The 11214-nt window shown below is 38.7% G+C and overlaps 1 long non-coding RNA gene across 2 annotated transcripts; it reads right to left on the bottom strand.

The window, feature by feature from the left end:
• Positions 1-2847: 2847 nt before the first annotated feature.
• On the bottom strand, positions 2848-9464 carry LOC135449882 (uncharacterized). 2 transcript variants are annotated; one of them, XR_010440896.1, is made up of 3 exons: positions 9378-9464; positions 5970-6518; positions 2848-5294 (listed from the first exon to the last, which is right to left on the bottom strand). It is a non-coding gene; the product is annotated as an uncharacterized LOC135449882 (long non-coding RNA). The 2 variants fall into 2 exon arrangements; XR_010440890.1 differs by having other exon boundaries at positions 2848-5304.
• Positions 9465-11214: the final 1750 nt, after the last annotated feature.

The following is an 11214-nucleotide window of genomic DNA, read 5'->3' on the forward strand; positions in this document are numbered from 1 at the left end:
TATGGTAGGAAAATGACATAAATGAAGGAAAAATTTGACTAAATCTGAGACAAAAATTAGAATTCATTTTCATTTTTAGTTTATTTATAATATGCCTTCATCATGATATATCATGATGAAGGCCAAAAGTAAATGCCTTATTTAAAAATTTTACAATATGAAGCTCAGTATATCTCTAATAAAATTCCTGTGAGAATTCTGTTTATTGAAATTAAAATGTATTCTTAAAGTCTTTCTGGGGGAGTTTTATTATTAAGAAACAAAATTCTTCACAAATCGTAAAACTCATGCATCATTGCTTACATTTAAATTAAGGGTCCTCTATGGAAAATATATGAGGTACACAGAGGATAATAAAATAGATCATGACTAGGTTTTACCTATCCCAGATGTAAATGGCATGGCATAATCTGAATTCATATGGTCAAAATGGCTTCAGCAAAGGAAGCCCTGAGCTACAACTGGATATTTTCGAAGACAATTACTGAGTTGTAGTCTCAAATTCTGCGAGGAATCATATTGACATAATAAAAGATACGGATGTTCTGCTATTGATTGTTTCAATTCACCAGTGCACATATAGCTGCAACAGCCTCATGAGGTGTCAGTATATCAGGGTTACAGCTGAAAATATCCATCTGACCAGATAAGTAATAAAATAATGTCTTTGCAAAAAATCCTGGAGTTTTGCTGTAGACTTTATTTTGGTCAGACTTTGACATAATCAGAGATTAAGAGCCACCCATTTTGTGTATACCTCATGAGTGTATATAGCTATATACAGTGTATTTATATGTAGATACAATATTTTTTCCCCAAAGATTTCATCTGGGCCCAACATTAGAGGGAGGGGATTTGTACCCTCTTATCAAAATATGCGCATCTTCAACTTCGATTTTGGGAAAAATGTAAGTTTTGCCAACATCAGATCACAAGATAAAAGAAATTACAGGGCCACGCAAGAAGAGAGACAGCTAGAACTGCGTCTTCAACAAAATTAGTTCACAAAGTACACAAACAAAGATTACTGTGGGAGTATTAAACATCTAGGCATCTTTAAAGAGATTACCTAGTTCTGATTTTGATTCAGTAAGGAAGAAAATAGCATTTACTCATACTTAGCTTAAGGTGGTTAGCTTAAGCACATACCAAATACTCACTAACATTATTCTGGTTGCTGTCATGTTTCTGGGAAAAGGAAATAATTTTTAAATATTCTTCAGCACCTTTCAATTTTAAAATATTTCATAAAAAGGGAAATGGAGTAACTTGAGTTGGTACATTGATACTATGCTGAGTTTGAATTGCAGGGAAAAAAATAATGAATTAGTTGAAAATTCCCTCTGCCTGTCACCCTTGATAGTAGGTATGAAGGGCTTGGTTTAAACCGAGATCACCTTGCAAATCTTACATAGGATGCATTGTGTAGCTTCACAGCCAGACGACGCCAAAGCCACACACCCTGACATGCTGATAACAGCCTTTCAAATAGACACACACACACACACTCACAAAGAGAGTTTAAAAGCATCTCCCCCACCACACTGACACAGAAACATTTGTCTAAAAACAGACCTTGACTGGCAACAACTTTGGTAAAAAACTGTGAGATGTAGAATATAAAAAAAAAATGTTGACAGGGGTATGACTTCCTCCTATGCAACAGTACAGAATTACATAGATATTACACCTTCAACTAAGGTGTCTGTTTCAGTTGGTCTTCCTCCTACAAGAGCACATATTTAAATCAGTTTAGATTTTTTCCCACTTTCCATTCACTATTCCTGATTCTAAAGTGGAAGCTGGGTCATGTTAAAATTACTTGCATTGCTTGAGCGTTCCCATTATTTTAATGTTGTGAGTGCAGATTTTCTGATTGCTTTCACAAACTGAAAACAATTGGTTACTGCCTGAAGGGATTGACGTATTTTGGTTGTAACACAATGGCAGGTATAATGTTGCCAGAAGCTCTGTGACACATCACTCAAAAAGAATTCAGGCCAAAAGGCAGAAGATCAAGATAAAAGACAGGGAGAAATTTTGGTGAGCTGCTCCACTGAAATCCTTCAATTTTTTTCCATGCTACCTGCGGTGACAAAATACAGAACCAAAGGGAAAATCAGAAAATCAGCTTCTGCAAGTGATTCTAGTCAACCTAATAGTATAAACGGCCACAGAATTATTCAAATTATTCAAAGGCAATTCAAATTATTCCTCAGTAAACCAGGGGGCGTCATTCAGCGTCATCCAGGACAGTACGAGCCATTAACCCTATGTATTAGGAATGGAAGGGTTTGTGTCAATCTGCTTCTACAACATATTTTCTTTATACCAGGTGAGCTCTACTGAGCTCTTTATCCATCCAAGAATCATTTATTGATGGTCCAAGATTGAACCAAATCCCAAATGTGGGATTGGATTGCTTGCCTGTAGTAATTTGCAGCTGTTGGTACCTGCCCCCTCCACAGGAGCCTTTAAAAGCCAAAAGCCTTTTCAGGTTGCCTTGGCAGCTGTTTTAAAAATCTTTTGAGACAAATTAGGCATAGTCATGCATTGGATTCAGACAGCACATTGCCAGTTAGACTTGCTGAAATCCTTCTTGCTTAGAGTAAAGGACAAATTAAATGAGTTACTGCTCCCAGTTTGAATATTTTCCACGTGCCATTGAAATCAACATAGAATACCAGAAAAAAAAAAGCACTACTCTGTTTGGGGTGAGAGGAATAAAACTTCATTTTTCAAGCTTAGTATTAACATACACATGTGCGTTTGGAACTTAAGGGACCACGTTCAGGAAACGTCTAGACTACATAGTCCAGTTAAAATATCAGTAGTATTGCAAACATTTATCAGGGATAGTATCACTGGAAAAAATATTTAGCTGCTTATGAAGACATAAAATAGGTAGAGATAAAAACATCTAATGTAAGCATAGGCGATAATTTAATTTTTTATTACGAAAAGTTGTCATGCTTCTGTACAATTTTCTCATTGCTTTTTCTAAAGTGAGGCCAAGTCCCAGAAAGTAAGTGAATTATATGTAAGAAAAAGGAATTTTTCATTGTATTTCAGAGGAAAAAATAATTGTTAACTAGAAGCAATATTTAAGATTATGAGGACTCTTGTCTCAGCCACCTGGAATGTTGTTCACCCTCATGGTAGCTGCAGGATTTACTATATTACCTGGAATTTTATAGTTTTGATTTAAATTACTACATTGAGCTGTATGGCAGAGCAAGAATCTAAAATGATAAACATTTCTTCGTTACATTCTTTTTCACACTTTATTTCTCAGGTTTGTGTCCTCATCATTTCTTTCCCCTCCCTACTCAGCTGCAATCTGCTAGCATGACTTTCCTTTCTGCTAAAAATGCTCCTTTAATTAGCGACATTATTTGATTTCAGAGTTGGCATTATCTAAGCAGTGGAGTATGGGAAGTGAGAATTTGATTCCTGTTGTGTATGCATGCATTGAACTGTTCCGTTCCGTGGAGATACCTGAGCTACTCTGACAGAGCCCAAGCAACATGGCAATGTCAGTGTGTTGCTGTGCCAAGGCTAATTAGCTTCACTGCTTGTAAGGATTAGGTACAACAGCTGTGCAGTGTATGCAATTCCTTTTAATACATGGAAATTGATACCACCCTCTTTCAAGGCTAGAACCTCATTCAAAATGATTCATATTTCATGGTGATTTTTAAAGAATAAACATTTATAGAGTTATAGAATTGTTTGGCTTGTAAGGGACCTTAGGGATTATCTAGTTTCAAGCTCTTTGTCATGGACAGGGACACCTTCCACCAGGCCAAGAGACTCAAAGCCCCATCTAACTGGTCTTGAACACATCCAGACAAGCAGCATCCACAGCTTCTCTGAACAATCTGTTTCAATGCCTTACCCACTTCATGCTTCATGTAAAGCATGTCCTCTTTGTATCTGATCTAAAGGTACCCACTTTTGTTTTAAAGCTATTTCTCCTTGTCTTATCACTATATGCCCTTTTGAAAAATCCCTGCCCAAATTTAGGTGCTGGAAAGCTGCAATCAGGCCTTCCTGGAGTCTTTTCTTCTCCAAACTAAATAGCCTCAACTCTTTCAGCCCATCTTCATAGAAGAGATGCTTCAAGGCACTCCTCTGGACTTCCTCCAATGGGTAAATATTTAGAGCTGGAACCAGTGCTCCAGCTGAGTCTCAGGAGAGTTGAATACAGGTACAGAATCAAATCCTTCAACATGCTGGTCATTCTGCTTTTGATACAGCTCAGGGTATAGCTGTCTTGGTGAAGAGTGAGCACACATTACTAGGTCATGTCACTCTTCACAACAACTCATATTCCCAAGTCTTTGTCCTCAGGGCTGCTCTCAATCCATTCCTCTAGGAGGCATACAGGCCTCTGCCCAGCCTGTATCTGTGGCTGGAATTAGCCTGAACAACGTGTATGACCTTGCACTTGGCCTCGATAAACTTCATGAGGTTCACCTGGTCCCTCTGGATGGCATCTCTTCCCTTCTTTATGTTGCTCACACCACACAGCTTGGAGTTGTGGACAAACTTGCTGAGAGTGTACTGAATCTCACTGTCTGTGCTGCTGACAAAGATGTCAAACAATGCCAGTCCCAACACTGACTCCTGAAGGGCACCATCACCACTGGTGTCCATTTGGACATTGAGCTCTTGACTTCAATGCTTTGAGTGTCAATTCCTTATCCACTGTGTGGTCCATCCAATCCATGCCATAGGGACAGGAATGTTGTCCAGGAAAGTGCCAAATGTTTTACACAAATCCAGGTAGATGACATCTGTTACTCTTCCCTTATCCAGCAAGACTGTAAGCTTGTCACAGAAAGCCACCAAATTTGTTGGATGCAAATTGCCATTAGAGAAGCCATGTCAGCTTTCATAAATAACCTCCTTATTTTCCAGGCGTCTTAGTAGAGATTCCAGGATTATCTTCTCCATGATCTTGCCTACACCAAGTTGAGACTATCTGTTGTTCTTTAGTGCTTTCATTTTTTTAATCTTATTAAAAAATGAAATTATGTTTCCCTTTTTCCCTCAGTGGGAGCTCCACCAGACCACCACATCATCCCAGTATAATGGACAGTGGCTTAGCAACTTCAGCCACCAGTTTCCTCAAGACCCAAGGATGCCTCTCATCAGGTCTCAAGGACTTGTGTACCTTTGGTGTCCTGAGATTTTCAAGAACTTTATCTTCTCCTACAGCTGGCAGTTCTTCATTCTCCCAGTTACTGCCTTTTCTTTCTGCAACTTCAATGGTGTGGCTGCTGCACTTTCTAGTAAAGACTAAGGGAAAATAATCACTGAGTATCTCAGCCTTTTCTATGTCTCAGGTAGCTGGCTATTTTGTTTCATTTCAGAGAAGGCTCTGTCTCACTAAATATAGTGTTATTTATATATGTGATAGATCTGTAGAGTGATATCATCATGTAACCTGGAATGATTCACTACATCTATAACCAACAACCTAGGACTTACATGGGCATAAGTAACACAGAATGAGGCTTCACAGTATGAGCAAGCCTCAAAAGACTCTGTTATAACTGAAAAGAAGATGGATGTGTCTTCTCAGAGTGGGGGAGCCAGTTCGTGTTGGAGCAGAGAGATAGCCTAACACCTGTACTGTCCCTCCAATTCTGTGTCTTAGATGAAACATGCTACCCATTCTCAAAACATTTAGAATCAAAGTAAACAGCTGTGGAAAATTACTGATTACACTCTTTTTAACCAGATGGCTAAAGCACCCCCCTCTCTATTTTGCTGTAAGTGATACTTAGATTAACAAGATATTTATTATGAAACAAATTTTCCTTCCTGAAAACTCATTTCAGAAGATGTATAATAGCCTTTTGAATTAATTCCCTGTCACCAAAAGTGGTATAGTTTTCCACATATTAAAGGATACAGTGTTAATTTTACGCTTTGTCCTTTAGGTATATTCATTTACTTACCATTTTATCTCTTTTTCTTCCTTTGTGTTTCTTTGCTGTTTGAAAATAGAGGGCTGATCTTATTTTCCTCAACACTGGATTTTAGAATTCAAAATAATTTATAGTGTTTTACAACTAATTTTACAGGACTGTCAGAAAGAATCATCATCAAAAGCCACTTAGGAATAGGAATTTGAATTCAGAAGCATGAAGCATTCATATTTACTTCTCAATATGAACTTTGGACTGATATGACCATTAAATACTCTGAGAAAAGGTCCAGTAATACTCCAGTCTGAACATAACTTTATTAGCTATTGATTTTGTCACCCTTGCATGTATTTAATTATACACTTATTCAGCTAACATTCCTCCAAAAATTTCATACATTTATCCCTTTTAAGAGAAATTAGTCCCATATTCATTGTGTTTCAAAATTAAAGGCCTATCTGAACAGTACACCTGAATATATTTGGCTTCCCTTGGTCTGTGATCATTGATGGGACTGAAAGACTTTTTTCTCCAACCGTTTTCTTCAAGTGTTCTGAGTTTCACTTCAAAACAGTTTGGCTGTAGGGGAATACAGGGAAGATCAGAATATACAGTATGGTTTAAAAAAAAAGAGAAATAGAGTAAGGAAAACCAAAAGTAAATATTTGTTTAAAATAAATATTGTGCTCTGCTAAACAAAGCTGCAACACTCTTTGATTCTCGACATATGTGAAAGGAGGCTTTGCCCTATTTTCCCCAATTCAGAAGCAGATGAAATCTGGTTAGTGAATTTTCTCACTCTCTCAATGTCCTTGTTCCTGCTCATGCATGAGTGCATGAGCAGGAACAGCAGCCTTTTAATGATTATTTTCTCCTTCTGTGCCTACATTAGCTACAGAGAAAAAAAAAGTATTTTCACTCTCCTTTCTTGCTAGACAGCAGCAATAAAATGAATAAGTCCAGATAGAAGCAGCGAGTCCTAAGACTATATCAGTTTCTTATTTTTTCACCAAATGTCATAGTTTCTTCAGTATTAGACAGCAGACTGGTTTATTTTGTCTCCTCATTGCACTCAGAAATAATTTTTTGCCATTTATATTATGTAAAAAGACTATATTATTAACTTGTGCAGTAGTCTATACAAGTGTGATACCAAAAATACACCCTAACAAGGGTCTGTAGAAATCTTTGTGTGACTATGAGTCATGCTTCTTCCCACTAGCTTCCTTAAAGGAAATGCCATAACAATTTTTTGTTATATATGTTATAATCAATGATAATTTATTATCAGCCACTAGTCAAATATGGAGAAATTTATAACAAAGATTGGGTCATTCATCCATGTACACCCATAAACTACTTACACAATTATACATCTAAATACATGGTATAAAGGTAGAAAATAGAGAATCACCTCAGCTGATATCATCCATAGATGCATCACATAGATTCATATAGATATGTTGGCCATGTGTCATGGTTTGACCCGGAAGGAGTGGGAATTCTGGGAAGCTGTGGTCAAACCAATGAAGGTTTTGGGTTTCATACTGACACCTGGTGTAGCCAGTGGGGTTTGGACACACCTCCGAGAATACACAGGGGTTAAAAGCAGGGCACTGCCCTGGCATTTCCTCTTTTTGGACATCGCGGCTGAGGAGTTCAGACCTCTCTCCCTCGCCCGGCCCGCTGCTGCTGGGCGGGGGAGGGGCCAGCCATGCGGTGAGGCCTGGGGCCGGGACAGAGATGGGCTTGAGGGGGCTTCGGGGGGGCTTCGAGGATGGAAGGGTGGCGGAGCCCCAAGAGACATCGAGATATCGGGCAGCCAGCCCCTTTCCCCCCCCCCCCCCCGGAGAGAGAGAGAGCCGGCGGCACCGAATGTGATGGCAGCCAGCCAGGAGGAGAAGGAGAGAGAGAGAGAGAGAGCCCGGCCGGCCGCAGCAGCAGCACGTGTGGGAGTATCATCTCCTCCCAGGGCAGACAGAGACTGAAAACTTTTAACCCTTTCTTGCATGATTGGGGCCTTGCGAAAATGCTAATCCTCCTCGAAGCTGAATAAGAAGGGAGATGAGAGATGATATGAGATAAGGACCTTGGCCCGGAGTTTGTGGAGATGATTGGATGGGGAGAGATGATTTGGAGTGGCCTTTGGGCTGGACGTTTTCTTGTAGCCATGGACTCAGTTGTTCCTGTGACACAGACTGCATTTAGGGGGAGGCAGTGCCTCAAAACCAGGAGGGTTCATTTGTGAGGACCCCCCGGCCCCAGGGGGTTGGAAATATATGGGGGGGACAGTTGTCCCAAAAGCAGAGACTGTGCCTTTTTGGAGTGAGACAAGGCATCCTTGAAAGACCACCCTAAAAGCAGCTCTGATCCATGTCTCGGTGGTGAGAGCACTGAGCATGGAAGGAACGTGTCACAAGCGGCAAATGGACTTTCCGGGCGGTGCCGGAGTGACAGGGAAGCACACGAGGGTCTCAGTGTGTCTCCACGAGAAGCCTATGGAACAAGAAGGACTCCTTTCCCTCTTCATGAACTGATGTTTGAGTATACTAAAGTGTCGTGCCGGACTGAGCAGTTGGTATTTTTGAGAGAATGTATTGGAGTGGGAAAGTCAGGGAGTGGGGAGGAGGAAAAGTGGTTTTTGTAAGGTTTTCAATTTTTTTTTTTCTTTCTTTTCCTTATAGTCTTTCCTATTTTTTCCTGTAGTTTTAGGTAATAAAGTGTTATTTATGTTTAAGTTGGAGCCTGTTTTGCTTATTCCTGGTCACATCTCACAGCAGACACCAGGGTGAGGCATTTTCATGGGGGCACTGGCTCTGTGCCAGGCTCAAACCATGACACCATGCAATCTATATTTTACCAGTTCACACCTGCTTTTATAGTAGGTTTTTCCAAGATTCAGTAATTTAATTTAGGTTGTTCACTTATTATGGGAAAGTTTATTTTATCTTATGTGAAGTAGTTCCTACAAAGGGCTATTCAGATTATTCTTTACTGTCATTACTCTGTGCTTGTAAACATATTGACTTTGCTGTTAGTGGGACAAGTGGAACTTCACCTAGAATATTTTAGATTTCTAACTTTACATAATACTACTTCTAGGATATTTTAGGTTTCTAACTTAACATAATACTTGCCCTTTGGCTTTCTTCCCTAACCCATTTATTCAGTTTTAAAAAGATAAAATCTCTTTAATGCACTGTGTATGATGCAGGAGAATTTATTCTTAAATCAGGACATAATCAGACAGCTAGCATTATAGATCTATTACTTCATTAATTTAGAATAAGGAAGGTAAGGTACATATTTCCTATTTTTAAGATCTTAAAATATTTTAATGTGGGACTTTATTCTATTTCTATGGAAAAACTTTGAAGAGTGGAAGAAAGCATCTCAAATTACTTAGGAAAATGCTGTCTTATTGTAAAAGCTCCATACCTTCTTGGTGGTTTCTCATGGGCAGTTCCTTGCAGCACTGACTCCTTCTTCCTCACAGCCCAACCAACAAACTCCAACTCTCCCCTCAACCAGGTAACCCACTCTTTGTAGCATTTATCTCCTTATTGGACACAACTGTGGCCTGTTAAGGGCAGGCCTGTTCCTAATCTTTGGTGATTGGCACAGCTTCAACTCCTCAGGGGTGAGACTGCCTTCTGCACTATCTTTATTTTCTTACATTCTATCCCTCCAAAGGAAAATTAAATGGATTGGGAGTTACAAAGTGTTACACCAACACCTACACTACATGTTCTCAGATTAGAGAGCCACATAGAGAGAGCATCAAGCATGAAAAAGAACTGGGCAAAAGGTAACAGTGTCACTTTTGAAAGCATTCCTGTGTAGAACTGTGATTCTTCACCTGCTCAAAGATTACTCAGGTGATCCATCTTTTTGTACTCTTTATGAGCAAACAGCTTATGAACTTCATCAGGCACTGGTCTCACTTGTCTCTGTTATTTTCCCTTATCCCAGCAGCATTTAAAGGTAGCCTGTGAAGGCAAACATGGTGGTACAGTAGGGTTAACCTGGTTCCCAGTTAAGATATTTTGAAGGCCCTGAGCAAGACAATAAAGGTATTTGTCTATACTATCCTCAGTATTCCAGAAAGGGAAACAAAAAGAATCATAACCAGGACTCCTCCACATCTCATTGTGAAGCAATGTCAAATACTAACGTGTGGTTCAGAGCAAATGTTAAATGTAAAGTTCATAAAGAAGCTGTCATAAAATTATTTTGTTATACTAGTGCTTTATGCCAGCACTTGAATCAAAGGTGTTGAAAAGTCAGAAATAACCAGGATAAGACTTCAGAGAAGCTACAGATTCTACACAAAGTGTTCTGTGTCAAAAGACTAGGAAAATAGAAATTGCTACCTCTTCAGAAAGAAATAATCATTTGTTTTGAAAGAGGGAGAGACCAAGCTCATGCAAAAATGCAAAAGCAAAACTGTAAAGCCAAGTAACCATAAAAAAATAATCAGAGAAACTAACTAATAATAATTGGAAAAAATATGGATTTTCCATTAAAACATTCTGCAGGTAGCTTATCAAAATATTTTAAATGCAAAAGATGTCTACAACACAAAGAGACAGGACATACACTCCGTCCATGAAGATGGATACCATAACAGATCCCCTATCCATATGGTTTATATTCTTTTTCATTCCAGAAAATGAAGGAATTATTCATATGCATGTTAATAACAGCCTTGACCTATGCGTGCCCCCTCTCTACCTGTTAGTTTGAGAGAATGCTTCTTGCTCTAGTTAAAGGTATATATTAAGAGGCATTTGAGCAACAAAGCAGTCAGATATTTTGTGTGAACCAGTCTCCAGACCTGCTCAGTTTATTAGTATAAATACAGTCAAAAGGACCATTGCCATCCTTCAACTAACTAAAACAAATTATATTTTAATGCTTCAGCATTTTCCCCCAGAGATTACAGCTTCTTTATTGAGGCTTCCACAGCAGAAAAGTAATCTCAATATTTTATTAGGTATGAAGTAGAAGCAGAGTGCATCAATGTATCAAGTCTCTGCAGCTATGGAAGATGCATAAGAGTCCTCATAAGTCAATTACTATTCAAACATTTTTTGATTGTGTTAGAATGAAATAGATCTGATTAATGTGAGCTGGAAAAAAGCTTTTGAAGACAGACTTTTTCTTCTGGTGAAAGACAAAAAACAAGTAGAAATAGATAAAAGAACAGAAAATGGATTGTGATCACAAATACAAATTAAAAGCTTATGTCAGTAGCATAAATAAACAAGATTTA

The sequence above is a fragment of the Zonotrichia leucophrys genome, chromosome 1 (genome assembly GCF_028769735.1).
Source record: "Zonotrichia leucophrys gambelii isolate GWCS_2022_RI chromosome 1, RI_Zleu_2.0, whole genome shotgun sequence".
Taxonomy (NCBI): domain Eukaryota; kingdom Metazoa; phylum Chordata; class Aves; order Passeriformes; family Passerellidae; genus Zonotrichia; species Zonotrichia leucophrys.